Source organism: Apis cerana, linkage group LG10, assembly GCF_029169275.1.
Source record: "Apis cerana isolate GH-2021 linkage group LG10, AcerK_1.0, whole genome shotgun sequence".
NCBI classification, from domain to species: Eukaryota; Metazoa; Arthropoda; class Insecta; order Hymenoptera; family Apidae; genus Apis; species Apis cerana.
Genome location: NC_083861.1, coordinates 6,442,746 through 6,463,537, shown reverse-complemented (window position 1 = coordinate 6,463,537; position 20,792 = coordinate 6,442,746). Strand labels below are relative to the sequence as shown.

Sequence of the window (20,792 nt, the reverse complement as noted above, 5' to 3'; positions counted from 1 at the left end):
TTCGTCCCGAAATGGGATTGGGAATCGGTGGCCTGGCAACGTTTTACGTTTCCTTGCCGATAGCCGAACGCTCCCTGCAAATTTGCTTTTTTCTCTCTTTCTCTCTCTCTCTCCTCCTATTGATAAGGTGGCCAGATTTAAAGTCACCGGTGATAAAACGAAGATAAAAGCCAGGTTTGTTTTTGAGATAGGATATTGTCATAGGAATTGTCGTTTGCGTTTCGATTATTCGATCACATTTTTCGCCGTTCGTTAGGCGTTAAACGTTGATATTTGTATTTGGTCTTGGGTTATTTGGATAAGATGGAACGAGATAAAACGTTTCGTTTCGTTCGATTTTTTCTTTTGCAATTGTTCGACTATAATCAAATGTCGTTATTACGTTACGTTTGATTTTGATTAACGTACATTGTATTCTTTTTTATTATTGGATGCAGTAGGACTATTAGACGTCTCGACCATTAAGCTTTCAGTTCGAATCGTTGAACATTCGGGCCATTTATCCTGTGCGTCCGGATCATTGAGCCTCAAAACAAGTAGGACTCAGGATCACCTGAAGACGACCAGATGTTTGCATCACTAGACCTCCAAATTATTATGCGTCCAGACGCATATCATGCGTTCGCGAATCTAGATCATTGGACATCATTACTGGATCTTAGATTCATTGGATATTTGGATCAGTACACTTTCAGATAACATTAGATTCATTGGTCATTCTGATTACTGGAGGAATACTGAGCCTTAGATCTTCAGATTATTGGATATTAGATTTACCTAAAAATCTCACGATATTCCGGATTGTTCTTTCAAATCATTAGATTTATTGGATTATTGGATCTCACGATATTTGGATCTTTTTCAGATCATTGGATATTTACTGGGCCTGGACCACTGGGGGCCTCATGAACACTGGATACCGAAGAGGTTTGCGGTTTGCACCAGCTCCTCCCAAACGAAACTGCCTAACACCTGCCCGTTAATTAAGGCCCATTCGCAAGGAATTCGTGCGTTTAGGTAATTCAATTCGATCCAACACTGTCTGTCGATTTAAATATCCCAGTGTAAGGGGATTTGGATCGGCCATTTAGTATTTATCCAAAATTACACGTGGAACGCGGACGAAGGGGGCCTTGTTGCCCGGCCGTTTTATCGGCTCAGGATGCGATAAGCGGTGGCTGAGGAATAAATACAGGGAGGTAAGGAGGAAAGGGTATGGTGGAGGTAAGGAAAGAGGCTTGGGCCGTTTTAATAATTCACGCGAAGAACCGATACGGCCGCGGAAAATAAAGATGTAGGCCCAACAACGGCCATTTTTCCTCGTTAATTGAAGGAAGCGAGCCCTTTTGCTTGGTAGATCGTGATAAGCCCCGAGATCCACCAACCAAACAACGAAGAGGGGGGCCACGGTTTCAACGGCGGAGGAGCGGCCTTCTTCGCTCGCCTTCCCTTAACAGTGCACCAGCAGCCTGCTCCCCGTCTTGTAAACCATTCCTCTTTCCACCTCGTGTAACATCCTCGTGTGCATTGTGCGCGCACGATAATGACGACGAGGAAGAAAATTATCTATTATGTACTTGGAGAATCTTGGACCATCTTCGAATAGAGTAGAGAGAGAGAGCGAGATGTGGTATTCGAGATTTCCTCGAGTCTCATAGAATTTTTGCTATATTTTGATACTTTGGATGGAAGGTGAACAGTTTCGAGGAGTTTGTTAGCTGGGTGTGAGAATCAATTTTAACTTTTTTTATTTTCTCTACATTCTTCAGGCGGTAAATTTTATAAAATTTAAACGATCGAGATATCTATGATTAATAGATTTTGAATACAGGAAAAAACAGGTGTATATTATAAATGATATTTTTCACTGCGAATTGGAATAATAATAAAATCAAATATGATAATTTGAAAGTGTAATAATACAGGGAAAGATTTGTATTTATATTTTATAGAATTGTGTAGCACGTATTTATCGGGAATTATACACGTATAAGTACCTCGTTAAAACTATCTCGTGTCCCGTTTAATAATCAATGACGCAAAGAAAATGCGCAAGCTTTTGCTTTACACTTTATAAGATAATAGACTATTTATTATGGAAACGTGTTTTATCCTGCGTGTTAGTTTACGTGGTCGAAGTCCAATGCAACATTCGCTACTATTATCCCACGGTTTAAAATTTAATACACACTTGCTAGACAATTTATAGGTGAGAAGTAGCCGTTTCGTGGTATCATCGTCGAAAGAAAGCGAATATTTGTCGAAAAATCTTTTCTAAATCGATCCTTTCTAAATCTTCCTAAATCACACGTTCCAGCACGTATCCTTGGACGTATATTTCATTCTCCAAATCGTTTTTCCCCTCCAAAAAAGAAAAAAATCTTAAAATTATTCTTCGTTCCAAGTAAAAAATTTTCCTCGCTCAAAAGAACACCCTCGATTTTCACTTTCACGCCCAATCGATACCCGATCCTCGCCTCTTAATAACTCTGAAAGTCGTCCAAATCATCCACGTGGACGACACGTGGACAAATGTTTGGGCACAAAGGCGTTTCGTTTGGAATCGGTGGACAGATGTTTCAGCGTTCCTTTGATCCGTGATAATCCGCGATTCGTACGCGGTATCGCGCGCTGGATGAAGAAGACAAACGGGAATCGAAACGTTTCGCCTCCTTTAGGACAGAGAAATCGATGAGGAGAGGGTCTAATTAACAGAGAGGCTCGTTCCCTCGTCAATTGGCCCAATTAATTCGTCTCGTTACGGCATATAACGACATTTGCGTGCATTTGCATCTGCCATCCGCGACGATCGAATCTTCTTCTTCGAAAATCGAAATCGTTCGATCGAAACTTGCACACGATCGATTCCCTTAACTAGCTAGTTAAGGAAGAATTATTTTTCGCTCGTTCGAATTTCATGCGATACTCGACTTTAATCGAAATTATTGCGGAGGAAATGCTCGTGTAACAGCGCACGCAATTTTGACGTAAAAGTTTTAATCCGCGCCACTCCATCTTCATTTACCTGTCACTCATCACTGTGTTTATGCAAATCGCAAAAATAAACTTGAAATTAAAAATCTCTTTATAAGTATATATATATATGTTTTTTTTCTTCATATCGCAAGCTTCCCCTATCAATCTCACACGATATAATATTTCCAATTTTTTACCGATATCGCGTATAAATCACAAATATTGTTAATTTTAATTCAATTTCCTTGGAATCTAAATTTATCAAATGAACACTTTTTCCTCCCTTCCGTATATAAGAAAAATTCGATTAACGGAGATATATTTTTATTCCTCTCCGGATATAATCAACCCTTCGTTTCCTTCGTGAAAACACCGCGTTCCTCCCCGATAGTTCCTCCACGAACTTCGCCACGGCCACGTTTATCAGCGGATTTCTTCGAACGGACTCTTTGCACCGCGGAGAACTTTAATTCAATCAGTGCGGATCGATGGATATGTGTGTGTGTGTGTGTGTGTGTGTAGACGAAATCGCAAACGCCACATAATTCCATCCGAGGTATCGGCTTTACCGGGAACTGTCCCGAACTCGTCTCGAACCGGCGATCTCCCCGACAGTCTGGAAAGTTGCGGCATTACGACCGTCATTTTTCCTTTTATCGACTCCGCCGAGGATTAAAACCCGTCGAATGACCCGGCGAAAATAGCGAAACTGTCTGAAAAACGTCGAGCAATTTGTTTCCTTTTTCCTTTTTTTCTTTTTTTCGATTCCTTTTTATGAAATTTGGAAAAGGGTAAGGGGAATTCGATCACTCTTCGAAATGGGGTTTTCAGTATTTTTTAATCTTCCGATATTGTTTGGATTCGAGGGAGACGGAGTGTTTCTTCGTTGTTTGGAATAATTTTTCGAGGTAATTTTATTGTATTTTGGAAAAATTGAGTTTGAATTGAATTTTTTGAGAAGGTTTTTTTTTAGAAGGATTGTTAAAGAAATTTTGGAAAAATTTTTGAAATCGCAAGAATTTTTTATTCAATTCTATGTATATATATATCGTAATAATATCAAGCTTTTCGAAGCAATCGATCTAGCAGAAAGTAAATAAAACATGGAATCGTATAATCGTTCCAAATGGGAAAGGTTTGACCTTTTTTCTTTTCTTTTTTTCTTTTTTTTTCGGTGCCGAATTACACGATGTCATTCGAAAACGGAAATCCCTTGTCGTCGCACGCTGTTCGACGAAAGGTGCACGATATCGAATAACTTACATTTTTCCAGATGTGGAATTCGTTTTATAATTTATATCCCAACTATTCGTTATTCGTACGAAAGCTCATCTTTCTCTGGAATAGTATCCCTTTATTTTGGCATCCCAATTCTTAAAATTTTATTGGACCTCGAAGATATTAATCGGGAGGAATTAAATATTTTCGGGATAATCCGAAAATCTTTCGAATTGCGAGGAGAGATAAATGAATGGAGTAATATATTGGGATATTGGAGAAATCGAAGGATTGATCCCTTTTACACTTCTGTTCTGTTTAAACTTTCGAATCTAATTACTTCTCCATTATTCCAATTCCAAAACTCGTCGAGATTGTCGACGAATCCCCCACCATTTCCCACCATTACGACTCGACTTTTCTTATTATCCGACCTCTCCTCCACGAGTCTCTCCCTTTGTCAAAAGAAATATTCCAAGGCTGGCCACGGATTCCGATTTAAATTTCACGATTACTTATAAATAAAATTGCGAATCGAGAAGATAGCCGACACCTGGAATAAAGAAGAATACTCTCGAGCGTGAAATGATATTCGATGTAATAAAATAACTCGAATTCCTTCGTGGAGAAAGACAGAAAGAGAGAGAGAGAGAGAGAGGGAGCGAAAGTTCCGTCACGGGTCGCGAAAAAATATGTAATTTCCACTCTTGCCAACGATTCGACCAGTTTAACACGCGATTGCTAATTTTTCCTTTTTCTCTTTTCGTTCTTTTCTTTTTTTCCATCGCGACACGTCGTTAAGTCTTAACGCTCGTGATATGCTAATGGGGGAAGGGGGGAGGATATTTGGAAGGGAAACTTGGAACGAAACTGGACGAGAACTTCGGATCGAGAACTTTATCTCGATTTGCCTTCTCGATCAGATTGTTTCGAATAGAAATATCGTTGGCAGAACGTGTCGTTGATCCTCACACGCGAGAGGAAAGCGAATATGGAAAGTCGATAAAATTGTTGTCCATGTTTGTTTGTAAAATTGATTTATTCCGAATCGAATATTCATACGAGGTTTATGTAGAGGGCTGATATGGAATTCGATCTGGAATTAATTGTTATTGCTTCTTCTTCTCCTTTTTTTTTTTTTTTAATAATTCTTTTTATTTATACGTTCGTTAAATCTAATTTTTACGTTGTAATGTGATAGATAGGGAATGTTAAATACGAATTCTTAATAAAAATTAGTAATGAAGAAAATTCTTCGACGTTCGAACGTTAATATTTGTCAAAAAAATAATCTGTAGCAGGATTGATTTTGTCACTATAAAAAAAAAAAAAGAAAAAATACATATATTTGTATAAATTTAATAGCATCAATCCAAATCGAATTTTTGTTAAATAAAAAAAAAATACGTAATATCTATATTCAATATTTTAAAAACATATTCCGATAAAATCCATCAAAAATCAATTTACATCCGTAATATTGTTAAATATTATTAAATAAAAATTCCGAAAAAGAATCAACGGTTAATAGAACGATATACGAAAAAAAAAATCCATTAAACTCAACAATTTAAATCTAAAAATTTAAACGTAAAAAAATTAAATAAAAAAAAAAAGAAATAACATATTTGCCAAATTACAATTATAACTACCATCTTCATATATACCGCTCCATAAATATGTGCTCCATATATCGTTGAACAAAATTATTCGAGTTCGAAATAAGAATTAAACGTGCAACTCATTCCTCCCCAACGAGTGGAAATCGTTCTTTCGCACAATGTATCCGAAATGTACTCCAAGGAATTAAACCCTGGAAGAATTCGCAAATGTATTCATCGTGGCAGCAACAAAAGATCATATTTCCCATTCTCTCTCTATTCCTCGACAAAGGAAGGACCATCCCGCGAGCAAGCAGCAATCTCGAGCAGGAATCGAGGAGCCCTACCTGTTTCCCAATTTCCAATCCGTCGAGTCGTAAGATCGGATCTCAGAAGGGCCTCGATTCGAGGACGTTTCACGATATTGTCGGTCCCCGCCGCCGGGGCCCCGTCACACGATCTCTCTGTGATCCGTTCTGGTATTTCTGTTGGGATCGTTTGGCTTGGTGAAATAGAGAATGGAAAATTTACGGACAAATTTTAAAAAGGATTGAAGAAGAAATTGGCGGAAGACTTTGAAAAAGATGAAAAAGAATCTCTCCTCGCTCATCCATTTTTCTGCATTAGATATTTAAGAATTATATTTATAGTAAGTTTTAAAAAAATTAACGAAATTCATGGATATGATAAGACGACAAAATCGTTAAGACTGAAAAGTTTAATAACTTTTGTAAAATTTCGAAGCAATTTCGACAACTCCATTGATTAAAAGTTATATGAAAAATCAAAACGCACCGTGTTAAAGAGAACCTGTTGATGAAAAAAGAAGAAAAAAGAACAAACACCGTGCAGAATCTCCGAAATACTACTAGTAAATAAAAAGCGAGGTGGAAAGAGGAGTAGCCGCGAAACTCGGTCGAAAATGGAATTTCTCAGGGCATCGGGTGACGACAATCCCCCTCCCCCTGGCTTGGAACGAGCCACGAGGCAGGGGAAAAATCTGGAGAATAAGGGGACCGGATAAACCCGACCTCGAGACGAGACGAGAAGAGGAGAGGAAGACGGAGAGAGGCGACAAAGCGGGGTACAAAATAGAGAGGAGTGGAAGAGAGAAGGAAAGAGAGAAAGAAAAGTTGAGATAAATGGATAGAAAGGGAGGAGAGGAAAAGATGTCGCGCGCTACGGCTACGGTTTGTCCGAGAGATGTTATCATCGCGGAGGAGGAGGAGGAGGACAGGGGCGTATACGATGAAAAGGTGGCCAGGAACCTCTAACCGGACCCCCTCCCTTAACAATCGCATCGCGCATTCTTCTCCTGCGATCCGCTCGGCCCGATAGTTTCGACAGAGTTGCAATTTGCTCGATGCGGTTGGCGCGCCCTTTCCACTCTTCCTTCCAACCCCGGTATTGCAACGGTACGGCATCCTCGACAACAACGGCCGTGGACGACAATGAGATTCTTATCGGACGTATCGGAGGGGGCCGTTCGTCCCCTTGTGTGCAGCTGCCTTGATTGTGCTTATCCCCTTTCAACAAGCATATATTCCGCGTTTCTCGAGTCTCTTCTCCCTCCTAGGAGATCCTCGCGCGCGTCTTTTCACGGCGGGTATAAACGAAGTATAAATACGGTTTTAGAGTGACATTTGATTAAACGTTTCTTCAGAGAAGTAATAACCGAAAAGTTTCTTGGAATATTTCTCGCCGGATAATCGTCAACGTATCCCCAACTTTTATGGGAAACCAAATATTTCCAATATTTCCACGACTCCCGTTAACCGAGTCAATCTCGTGTGCACGCGCTCGATCTTGCTACGCTCGTGTAATCGCGTCGGTGGATCGCACGAGAGGAGATCCTCGTGACGAGCTATTGACAAACAAGTTGGTAATTTACTGGACGCGGTCGTGGCGGAGAACGAGCCGCAGTCCCTTAAGCCTCGTCCACAACGGGTGCAAGATCGGTATCGGGAAAGGGAACGCGTGTGCGAGTAAATTCTCTTGTAGCAGATCCGTGTGGGTCGTCGCCTCGAAAAGAACTATCCGCCGATAAAGAAAGAATGGTTCTTTAATAAATAATGGGCGTAGAGACCGTGCGTCCCATTGTGAAGCGGTTCTCTTTTGGTTCCAGTCGGAGAAACGGATTTTCTTCTCGATTTCCGTTTCTCTTTCTTTCTCTCTCTCTCTTTGGTTTTCTTATGGAAACAAGATTTTAGTTAGCAAGTTCGACGAGCAAAATTTACACGTAATTTTACATATTTTACATATTGTGATACCAGTTGCGATCTAATAATACGATGATGGAGAAGAAATATTATTGGGATCGTAATTTTCGAGACGAGAATTTTATTTGTTGAATAATCACGGATACATCCATATGCATCGTTTAGGATTGGTTGTAGATAGAATAGAATTTGTTACAATGGGAAAAATATCACGTTTCCCCTATCGTTTTCACCTATTATCCATCGTTAAGAGGAAATCTTTTTCCTTTCATCCTCGAAATACCTACCTGCACACTCGCCAATCTTTCGAATACGTAAGAGCTACCATCCTTGGAAAGGAAAACCCGCCCAGATCTTTGAATCTTCCTAAAGGAATGTACATCCTTTGGATAAAACGATACAGTTTTACCCAAAAACCGACCTTACCTCTGTTTCCAATCGTCCAAAGGGAGAAGACACCTCACAATGGAGCCATCCTTCCCAATTGCAAAAAAAAAAAAGAAAAAAGAAAGGACAGCGAAAGACGAAGGGAAAAAATTAGAGAAATAATTGGACGGGCACACGGATAAACGATGTCGAAGGAAGCGATGATGTCGAAAGCTCGAAGCCAAGTTCCTAAGTTCCTTCCATCGAGTTCGCCTGAAGTTTAAGCGTTCAGAGCGGAAGGATCACTTCCCTCGGAATGTCTGTCTGGGGCAAGAAAGAGGTAAGAAACAAAAAGGAAGGGAAAAAGGCTCGACCAAACTTAACATCCCCGCTCATTAACCATCGATTATACCGCGAATTCTTCGATTATTGGAGACTATCGGCGGATCGATAAAATTAAACTCCATAATAACGATTCCATTTTTCTTCTTCTTCTTTCTTGGCCAATGCTCGAATTTTATTATGGCCGCCCGATTAATCTCTCTCTCTTTCTTAAGAAAAAGCGGAATTGTTCTTTCTTATTATTCCAATACGCTTCGCTTCTTTTCGAGAGGGAGGGAGAAAGGAGTGGAAGGAGAAAGTATATAGCGCAACGATTAACCTGGCCGATCTTTTATGCATTCACCCTGTCCCGCGATAACGTCTCCATTTTGACGGAGTAGTTTGAGGTTATGTGTGTCGCGTGAACGTGTTTAATGTTTGCGCAAGACACGAAGAGGAACTTGACTTGTAGCATAAGCTTTTCGAGGACGACGATGAGGATCGATGAATTGCAAATTTTTTTTTCTTTTTCTTTTTTCTGAGGTAATATTCAGGTTGGAAGTATCTATTAGGGATAATCGAGTGACGCGTGGTAGTCGATTATTCTTGCTGATTATTCTGCTCAAAGTTGCTTTAATTAACGAACGAATTTTAATAATAATACAATTTTTTGTACAAAGAATAACGTTATTTCTCTCTCTTTCTCGCTATTTGATATTGCGCTTTTTTGAATTGTTCGAAAAAAAGCAGCGAAAATACGCACATTTTTAATCGGAAAACCAAATAAAAAAGCGGTTTTGCGGTAACGTGGAACTGGTTGACAGTATTATTATTACATTGGAAAATTGCTTGCACGGTAAAAACGGGAAATGTGATTTCATCGTATGATCCTCGATCAATCCTCTATGGTTCTCATTTATTCCATTCATTGTGAAATTTCGTTTTATTATAGTTAATAAAATCTCGCATAAATGTCACAGCCATTCGAGAGCGCTCGAAACGAGAGATCCTCTGCACGTGCAGATACTATTTTCCATTTCGCTGTTCATACAAAGATGATCATGAAATGGAACAAAATGGACGACAGAGAGAGAGACCCAGGATAGCTTTCATAATAGAAAATAATAATAACGATGATGAGATTGAATTACAATGCTTACAAATTTTTCCAATTTTTCATAGAACCAATCTGTAAATGAATTCACATTACGTTGCATTATTTATCTAACTTATTCTAATAATTTCCCTTTAATCTATTTATTATATAGACTTTTTAACTATTATTCATTATACGAATAAAATTATATATCGATCGATTCAGATTCTTCAGATTCTCCCTTGTCCAATACCATATCCTTTTTCCATTCGATCAACAGACTTTACATTATTTTTGTCTAGGGAATTTCTTTTCCTATTATTCCTTAGAATGTTTTTGATTCCTCGATCGATTCGAAGAAACATTAAAACGAGATATCTCGTCATCCGTACGCAGTGTATTAATTGTTTAAAAGGAGAGGATTTCTGCTCCCTTTCTCCTCGTTAACCTACCAATCTCTGCTACTTATTTCCACCCTCACCAGCCCGGTGCAATCGAGCGTCCGCGGTTTACGAGGTTGAACGAGGCAGCAATGAAACATTCTTTCCGAGTCAGCGACAGCGAAATCAGCGATGGAGCATCGCTGCTGGAAACCGTGGAACCCATAACTGGAAAGATCCAAGTTTGCTATAAACGTTTCCCTTTAAGGGTGATTCCTTCCCTTGGAAAAGGCTACGAATTCGATACGGAACACGCTTTTTAGAGGGAATAATTCAACGTTTCCTTGGAAAGTAACTCTTACGTGAGCCGTCTTGCGATAAGACTGTATTTTTTCTTCTTATTTCTTTTTTCTTTCCTAAATCCAAGCGCAAGATTCGAAATTTGATAGCTTCTCCTTCGAGGAGATGCACTCTTTTCCAATTTTCCTCCCTTCGATCGAAATTAAGATGATCGAGAATTAAAGAACCCTCCTTCAACGATTTTCCTTCTTTGGAAAACTTAAAATTTTGACGAACGGACAAGGAGAAAGCGATGCTCGGACTTCTCAGCAGATTGAGACATGAACGAATTCAAAATCACGGTGATTCGTTTTTCTCGCATAATCGGCAATTCGGATATTAGAGGCAAGATTGGAATAATCACAGTGACGCGTGTAAGGTTAATGATAAGGCGGGAGAGGGGAGGGGGAAGAGGTGTAAATTACTCAGGGGCTTGGACTTCTTCGCCGACTTACCGAGAAACGCATTAATGCACCGTAATGCAACTTCTGTTCCCTCTGTCGTTGATGTATGCACGCAATAAATCATCGCGAATCTTATTTGGACGAGGTTACAGCCACCGGCCTCGTTCAACAGGTCTAATTTGCGAGAGGCATCGTCGTTGCCTCTCTCGAGCACCCATCCATTCCTTCCTTCCTTCCTTCCTTCCTTCCTCGCACATTCCTATCCTACGTCTTTTTGCATCACCGGTGGAAATGCTCGCCTCCTCTCCCTTTTTCAATAATAATGAAACCGCGCTCGTTCCTCGATTGCCTTCGTAATTAAAACGGGACGAGGAAGAGAGACGGTTGTATTTAATCAAATTGGGGATGAAGTCCATTTGTTTTCTCGTTGATAGTGTATATGTATATATATATTTTTTAATCTGATTTTTCTCGTTCCTCGAGAGATGAAAGTTAGGGAAAGTTAATTTTTGAAACGGGGGAGAGTTTTTTATTCGAAACATATTTAATTCGTGTTATTCGTTTTTAGAAAATTTTTCTCCTCGTTAATTAAATATTTTCGCGCATAATTTCAGGAGGTACCCTGCCAGGCGTACAATGACGCAACAAAGATGACAAATTCGATTTATTTCCCATATTTCGTGCAAATCGGGGGGGATAAAATGGGGAAAGTTAAGTCGATCCGGATTCGAACGCACGGTTTATCGTCTAAAAGTGAAAAGCCGTGCGTGCATAGTCGGTGTGCGTAGGTTTCATTGAATTCTACGGCAACCCCCCTCCCATTCATGCTTTCTCGCGGGATCCAGCGATGGGATCGAGCATATCACGAGTAACCGATGAACGAGTATCTCGGAAAAAAGAGACTTTCACATAGAAAAGTGGAATTAAACGTGGAATAGGAATCAATAATCGAGAATAATCTTTTTTAACAATTACAATTTAAATTCCACGATGTACTTTTCTCGATCGTTGTGCACGAGATATTCTATTCGGAAATTTGAAAGAAATTGACGAGCATTCGTTTCGAAAAAAATAACGCTCGATTCCTTTCTCGACCAGATTTGTCTCGGATCTGTGCCGCTCGATCCCATCACTACCCGTCACCCTTCTTCCTCCGTTTCGGCCGACAGTCATACAGGAGGCTGGCCGCGTGTGTAAATTAGGATATGGAGCGTAACCGTCGAGTAAAACTGGTTTCAACGCTGGAATCAATGGGGGGGTTCCCGATCCGCGCCACCTTGACGCGCGTGTCACGTGGATGGCGTATTAATGGCGGCTGGAATTCCAGTTACGAGTCGTGATTCAGAGTAGGAAATTCTCGAGGTGGGAACTAATTCAAATGGAAACAAGGTATTCGCTTCTGGATATAAGGAAAAGGAAAAAAAAAAATAATATAAAAGATTTCACGCATTCGTTTCGAATCCGGTTTCAGGTAAACAGTTGAAGATAAATATCGTAGAGTTTCGTATCGATAAAGCGGATCATCAAACGAAGTGGATAATAACACTTTCTAAAATTTCCATCCGCGGAAATTTAATTTCATATCCATTATTTAAAATTTAAAAAAAGGAATTCTTTAAAATTGAATCTCTTTCTTTTCAAACAATCCTTTCTCGCAAAATAACTTTATCAACCATCGAACTTTACCGCAAAAAGAGTCGAAAATCTGTGGAAATCTCGCATCCACCGCACCATTCATCCTCCCGTTTCATTCAATTCTCTTTATTTTTTTTTTTTTTTCGTTCTTTCTTTCTTTCTTTTTTTCTTTCTTTCAATGGAATTCACGAAGGAAAAGAGTTTCGAAGGGAGAATTGACCGATAACGAGATTGGACGTACCGTTTGACTAATCGAGATCGAAAACTGGATCAGCGTTTAATTAATTCCCGGCCGATTGAAGCGTGGAACGATCCTTCGAATCGAAAATTTGCCGTGGAAATATTAACGACTCGAACCGATTTCCACGAACTCCAACTTGATCGAATCGAGCCGCGAATTAGATAAATTTAAAACAATCGTCAACAATTGATAACTCCCCTATAGATCCACTCAGAAACGTTTCGACGAGAAATGTGGATCCCGCTTGATTTACTTGCAGATATATCATTAGAGGAAATTTTATATTTCAAATAAATCGTGTACGCGGCAATTATTTATTCTCGAGTTAAATTTAATTTGTTGAAATTTAAATTAGGTATATTACGATTGAGAAAAAGAGAGGTTATGAATCGGATTTTCACTTGTCAGGTTTAAGGGGATTTCTGGGAGAAAGTTTTTTTGGTCCGTGAAAAAGCGGGGAAAGATGAGTGGTGGGGGTCGTTTAAAGAACGCGGTTAACAAGGATATTAAAAGAAAGAATCGCGCGTAATGGCCGGTTTATCTTTTTGGCAACGCGTTTTCATTGCCTCGTTAAAAGGTAGTGGCTACTCGAAGAAAACGTTAAAAAAGATCGTAACGCTACATAAAGATAAAAAATGGCGGTGTTTTAAACGGCGTGCCAGTTATGAGTTGGATTCTTTGCTGGGTATTTAACCTGTGTCGAGAATTTGTGAAGTGTCGTTAACGATGATATAACGATTAATTCGGGCAACTTTTTAACGCGAGGGAAATTCTTTCAATAATTTCCCATTCGTTCGTCCGTTCAATTGTAAAATTATCTTTGATTAAATTAATTAAAATATTCTCTTTTCGATTTAACAAATAATATATAAACGTATAATGAGTCGATATGGGATACGATTCTTGAAAATTGACGGTGTTCCATAGAACGTGAGAAAGATTCGATGTGTTATGATTCATTTCTTTCATTTCTTTCCACGAGTGACCCTTCACCTTCGATTAATTCAATTATCGCCGTATGCTTAATTGAAAAACAAGAGATAAGAATATAAAAAGATAAGAAAAAAAGAATTAGCAGGAAATATTGATAGAATCGAAGATCATCCAACGCACAACGTGGCGATTCATGGATGCCAATCGTCTCCATTCATCCGTATGATTCGCAATTTCCTCTTTGATATCGAATTTTTTGCATTCATTGCGCTCAATGAACGAAAGAAAAAAAAGTCGAAATAGCCTTTAAAGAGAAAAATCGCCTCGCCTTCTTCCTACGAATTTTATCTTACTTCTAAGGCCATCGATGCCAAGACACCATATCTCCTCCTCCATTAATAACCAAGTTGTTCGTTAATATTTTTATCTGGCCACGATAACGGATCCGACGTTTGGTCAACGTTTGGTGCATTCAAGAGCCGTAATTTTTCCTTCAAAGAGGAGCAGAAAAGTTGTTTCTAAATTTGGAAGGGCAGGAGATTTGGGATAGGAAATTTTTATAGGAAAATAAATAGAAAATTGTATACATTTTAAAATATATTTATTGAATTAAAGTTACAAGAATAAAATCTAAAATTCTTAATCTTCAGTTACATCTTCTTCCCGAATGTAAGATAACTCTTCGTCCCTTCTTCCCAAGGAAAATCTCGAGCAACAACAATATCGTTAACGAGGAACAAAATTTAGCCTCTCATCAATTACATTTCTCGATCCATAATTGGATTTAGCAGACGGTTCAGACTTGGATCGACGTGCAACAATAAATATACAGGTATTTTCATTATCGAACGTCGACAGCCAGCCGCTCGTAAAGTCTTCTCCGGAACGAGCCACGATGATTTACTCTCTTTTTCTCCTTCCCCCCTCTCTCTCTTCCCTCGGATGCAACCTATATTTTCTTCTCTCTTTCTCTCTTTCGAATATATTTTTTTCGACGATCACGGACCTGCGTAAATTTTTTTCACAAGAATGCCAGGTTATATTCGTAATTACATTGGAGATATACATACGGGTGTATTGCAGTGTTGGGTCGAGGCAGGGTTGGCAGCCACGCCTCGCTTATTCTTCCTGAAAACCTCTGTCATTCCACCAGCTGGCTCCATCGACGTGCCTCGTCCAACTCCTCTCCACCCACAATGGCCTGTATATATTTCTAATTAAAGGCCGCCGCGTTCTTCCTCCATCTTCCCCGCCATCAAGATGCAACGAGTCGCCTCTAGCCGGAAGGAATAAATGTAAAAAGTTGGAAGAGAAATTTTTCATTCATCGGATCTTCCTCGAAGCGGAACTCTCGTGTACTATTATGAGGAGAAAGTTGTGCAGGATATTTTTCTTTTCTTTTTTTTTAAATAAACGTATCGATAAAGGAAGAATCGTGGTGTGGAAAGGGGGACAAAGGCGAATGAAAGATAATGAAGAGATATTTTTTAAATGTTTTGAATATTTCTAAGATAGGGAATACGAATAGAGTAATTGGATCGAAATTTTTGTTTCAACGATCGAAGAATGAATATATATAAAGGGACGAATATATTAACGCTTTAAGTAAGTACAGTAAAAGCCACATCGATCGTTGGAAATGGAACTCAGTTTTCCAAAGCACGATTAATCTCGATAGAAATATAAAATTCCATAAAATTAATCGAGCAAATTGAAAATAGAAACTTTTCGCGTCGTGTTTAACTCTAATCTTATCTCATCGACCAAGAAATTGATCCATCAAATCGAGAGAGAATTTTCAGCAATCAACACGGTTACGAACACGGTTTCAACGAGGAAAATAACGAAAAAAGATTTTCCTCGAATATGATCCGATAATTTTAGAAAACTTTTATCCGGGCGGATAATAATGCGGCAACCGCAATGAAATATCAAACAGAGAGAGCTCGTTTGCATGACTTCGGTGCACGAATCACAGGCGATATTAAATCGCATGAATATTTAAAAAATATTCCCTCCTCCACGCCCGTCATGGAAACTCCTCTCTTTTACGTTATTATCCACTTTTTGGCTTCATTATAAACGCGCTTTTTAATCGGCCTAAACTGTCCTCCTCCTCCTCCTCCTCCCCAAACTTCCTTCTCCGCGTGGCTTTCAGACGTGGCCATTCCTTTCCATTCTTTAATCTTTTTCACTCGAGAAAACTTCTTCTTCGATAAAACACCGTGGATTAATAATTCATCCAGTTCAACACTTTTCCCCCCTTTTTTTTATCTCGATCGTTTTGCATTAATTCGATCCACGTTTCAAGACAGATTGTCCGGAATCCGAGTCGAAATTAATAAACAAGTATTTCTATATATTTATGCAGATAGATAGGATTTTCTGTCTGAATTGAAATCATTGCACGATATCCATACCGTCTCGTTAAATATACACAGACGATTAACATGGATGGATAATTACATTAAATTTTTACTCGCCATTTTATTATTTCAGCTCCCCTTTCTCCAGTTCATATATCGAAATATTATAATATTTTGATAGGAATACGAAAATAAATTGTGTAAATGATTAAAATAAAAACATTTATTACTCCTCTATTACAAATTTGTGAATCTTTCCAATTTCAGAGATACACTCTTTTTATTACTTCCATTTATTTTTATTCCCTCCCCGATATTCGTGAAAAATCTCCTCTCCCCGAACCTCTTCATTCTCGCGCCGATCATTAAACCGTCTCGCTCGAAACGAAGAGGGAAAAAAAATAACAATCGTATCGTATTATCATAATTCGCCGATAGATAATCGATTCCTTCCCTCCCCCGCACGAAAGAAAGTAGAAAAAGAAGGATGGAAACGATTTTACGACACGGAGAAAGATCCCTTTTCCCGCCGCACGTGGGCTCCCCTATTAATGCCCCTCCCTTCCCTCTGTTTAACGGAACCAAAAAACAAACGGCGGGCCGGTTCGAACGCGACAAGCATCGATGATTATCTCTCTGTTTTATGGAAGCTGGCGAATCGAACTAGGCAACGCATTAAACCGGCCGCCGGTTTAATATTTATACGTTTGCAACAGGTGAGAAGCGTGGTCGTCGGTTGGGCTCGTACGGGGGCGCAATTAAACGAGAAGAGAGAGAGAGAGAGAGGGAAAGGAAAAAAGGGAGGAGAGAGAGAGAGAGAAGGACGAACGAAGAGGATAAACGAGGGGTCGAGTCGAGCTACTTATAGTCCACGCCCTTTCGTGCGGTGGTTCTGGAAACGCGAGCCCGAATTTTTAAGGTAAGGTAGTTTAAAAGTGAAAGTTAGAAGAGCGGGGTCTCCTAGGCGGGGCCGAAACAATATTTTTAAACGGTGCCCGAACGCCTTTCGTTTCGTTTCGTTGCGCCTTCGTGGAAACGGAAACGTAAAACGAGGGATCCTCCCCCCTCGTTTAGTTTGGTTTAGTTTTGGCGCACAATTAATTTCCTCGACAATTGAGGCTGATATCGGTAAGTGGCATTATTGTTATTCTTTTTCTTCTTCTTTGTAGCAGGGGAGAAAAGAAAATTCTTTTTTTGGATTATTTGACTCGTGGGGGGATTTATAATTGGATTAAATGTACCTTGGAATGGAAGTTACAGGAACAACGGCGGGTATTAATCGGGTTGAAGAAGGGTAGGTGGTTAAAAATTTCGAACAAAGTTACTTTGAGTAATTATTTATCGAAGTGAACAACGTTTATTCACTTTGACACTATAATTATTTCGTTACGTTTTCGAACAATTAAATCGTTGAAATAATTTATCGAAGTAACTTTGCTATTAAATTTTACCCGTCACACTGATTTAAACTGTTTAAATTTTTTTTTTTTTTAGAAACGATGTCTTCCACGGTTAAGTAAGTCCTTTGTATCTTTAAATGCAAACAGGAGGAATTCTCCAAACTCTTGAGAAGAAGCATGGATTCCAGAGAATAAGCAATGGGGTACAAATAAGAAGCGTCCCGTTTCTGAATAAATTCGAAATAAAAGAAAGAAGAATTTAGAATTTCTATAATATAAATCATTGCCTTTTATTAATCCATTTTTCAATTAAGTCAAGACGGAAAGATAAAAAGAAGGGGACGTTTAAAATTTCGTAAAATGGATTTCGTGAAATTAACGCCATTTCTATTTCGCGTGCAATAAAAATACGAAGAAGAATAACGACATAGAAACTGGAATAAAATGGAGAGAAAGAGAGAGAGAGAGAGAGAAAAAGAAATAGGCGAATCATTAATAATAAAGGATGGACATTTTTATTGGTGGACCTTTATATATCTCAACGATCGTCGACGTAATAACGCCCTCTTGCGACGTCTAACGTAAAAAATATTGACGTCAATGGCGTACAATTGGCGTACCTATCATCCCTTGATATCTGTTCGCAGATGTACCGGAAAGGAGGGTAATTAAAGTTTCACGATAGAGGCAGGTATCCCCCCCCATATCGTTTCTAATCTTCGGATCTTCCAGTTCGGACCAAGTTCGAGCGCCTAAGCTAACATATCCTATTCTATCTGGTGAGTATATTTTCTTTATTGATCTCTACGCTTGTACAGCATGCTTTTTACGCATTTCTTTCGCGTTTCTTCTCTTTTTTAGTAGTCTATCGGGAATCGTGGTCGTATCGTTGCAGTTTATATTTGGGTTAATGTATATATTGTCGCAGTTGTAGTCGAACAATTATGTAAGCAAGCATGATTGGTTTATTAACAAGAAATTTAAAAATTAATGTTAAGTTCTTGTAATATTTTGAAGTAGTATTTTGTAATGTTTAGTATTGTTAGTGCATGTATTTTTATATGTTTTTATACGTTATGCATGATGTATTTTGTATATAGAATGTTAATTTATTCGTGAGAAACACGTTTCAATTTTAAAGGAACGAACAGGAAAAATTGATATATGAAAATGTTGATTGAGGTTTATTTGATATAAGAAATAAGCGATTTAAGTTGGCGTTAGATGAAATGAAGCGGAGATAGAGCAAGACATTGTCGTACGACAAAGCAAAAGCTCTACCACTTTCCATTTCATTTAACGAGAATTTTAATTGCTTATACATTGATAAATAAATATCAATTAACAGTTTGTATAGCAATTTCTAAATTTGTTCATTAAAAATTAGTTAAATTCGTGGAAATTAATTAATTTAAAAAATCTCACGAATATATTAATATCCTGTAGATAGATATTTTATTGTTTTACTTTCTTTTGCACGAAAATATAACAGTAATAAAAAGGTAAGTATAACAATATTAATAATTAATAATTAGAATTAAGTAAAATGTTGATAAAAATTAGATTCTGAAAATATGGCAGAAAAAGTAAAAAGGTAAGTAAAAAGGTAAGTATAAAGGTAAGTACAAAAATTTTCGAAAATTTCGAAAATTTAAAGCCTGGGAGTTGAAATTTCGGTTTGTTTACAAACATTGGTCTGTTTATTTACATTTTCAATGTTTGTTTACAAACATTGGTTTGTTTATTTACATTTTCAATGTTTATTTACAAACATTGGTTTGTTTATTTACATTTTCAATGTTTATTTACAAAAATTTTCGGAAATTTCGAAAATTTAAGGCCTGGGAGTTGAAATTTCGGTTTGTTTACAAACATTGGTTTGTTTATTTACATTTTCAATGTTTGTTTACAAACATTGGTTTGTTTATTTACATTTTCATTGTTTATTTACAAAAATTTTCGAAAATTTCGAAAATTTAAGGCCTGGGAGTTGAAATTTCGGTTTGTTTACAAACATTGGTTTGTTTATTTACATTTTCAATGTTTGTTTACAAACATTGGTTTGTTTATTTACATTTTCAATGTTTATTTACAAAAATTTTCGGAAATTTCGAAAATTTAAGGCCTGGGAGTTGAAATTTCGGTTTGTTTACAAACATTGGTTTGTTTATTTACATTTTCAATGTTTGTTTACAAACATTGGTTTGTTTATTTACATTTTCAATGTTTATTTACAAAAATTTTCGAAAATTTCGAAAATTTAAGGCCTGGGAGTTGAAATTTCGGTTTGTTTACAAACATTGGTTTGTTTATTTACATTTTCAATGTTTGTTTACAAACATTGGTTTGTTTATTTACATTTTCAATGTTTATTTACAAAAATTTTCGAAAATTTCGAAAATTTAAGGCCTGGGAGTTGAAATTTCGGTTTGTTTACAAACATTGGTTTGTTTATTTACATTTTCAATGTTTGTTTACAAACATTGGTTTGTTTATTTACATTTTCAATGTTTATTTACAAAAATTTTCGAAAATTTCGAAAATTTAAGGCCTGGGAGTTGAAATTTCGGTTTGTTTACAAACATTGGTTTGTTTATTTACATTTTCAATGTTTGTTTACAAACATTGGTTTGTTTATTTACATTTTCATTGTTTATTTACAAAAATTTTCGAAAATTTCGAAAATTTAAGGCCTGGGAGTTGAAATTTCGGTTTGTTTACAAACATTGGTTTGTTTATTTACATTTTCAATGTTTGTTTACAAACATTGGTTTGTTTATTTACATTTTCAATGTTTATTTACAAAAATTTTCGAAAATTTCGAAAATTTAAGGCCTGGAAGTTGAAATTTCGGTTTGTTTACAAACATTGGTTTGTTTATTTACATTTTCAATGTTTGTTTACAAACATTGGTTTGTTTATTTACATTTTCATTGTTTATTTACAAAAATTTTCGAAAATTTCGAAAATTTAAGGCCTGGGAGTTGAAATTTCGGTTTGTTTACAAACATTGGTCTGTTTATTTACATTTTCAATGTTTGTTTACAAACATTGGTTTGTTTATTTACATTTTCATTGTTTATTTACAAAAATTTTCGAAAATTTCGAAAATTTAAGGCCTGGGAGTTGAAATTTCGGTTTGTTTACAAACATTGGTTTGTTTATTTACATTTTCAATGTTTGTTTACAAACATTGGTTTGTTTATTTACATTTTCAATGTTTGTTTACAAACATTGGTTTGTTTATTTACATTTTCAATGTTTATTTACATTTTCGAAAATTTTCAAAAATTATTT

At 37.4% G+C, this 20,792-nt stretch overlaps 2 protein-coding genes across 11 annotated transcripts in view; one reads left to right on the top strand and one right to left on the bottom strand.

Moving 5' to 3' along the window:
- Positions 1–20,792, top strand: part of LOC108001218 (hillarin) — a 198,963-nt gene that overhangs the window by 108,458 nt on the left and 69,713 nt on the right. The window contains exons 16-18 of one of the 3 annotated variants that reach the window (XR_009831612.1): positions 866–17,389; positions 17,590–17,611; positions 18,143–18,274. The gene's annotated coding sequence lies outside the window, so the exon portion shown is untranslated. The remainder of the gene's footprint in view (positions 1–865; positions 17,390–17,589; positions 17,612–18,142; positions 18,275–20,792) is intronic. The other 2 variants (XR_009831614.1, XR_009831613.1) reach the window with 2 other exon arrangements.
- Positions 14,314–20,792, bottom strand: part of LOC108001178 (TBC1 domain family member 14-like) — a 131,075-nt gene continuing 124,596 nt past the window's right edge. For 6 of the 8 annotated variants that reach the window (XR_001766659.3, XM_062080975.1, XM_062080974.1 and 3 more), the window contains one exon: positions 14,314–15,005. The gene's annotated coding sequence lies outside the window, so the exon portion shown is untranslated. The remainder of the gene's footprint in view (positions 15,006–20,792) is intronic. The other 2 variants (XM_062080971.1, XM_062080977.1) reach the window with 2 other exon arrangements.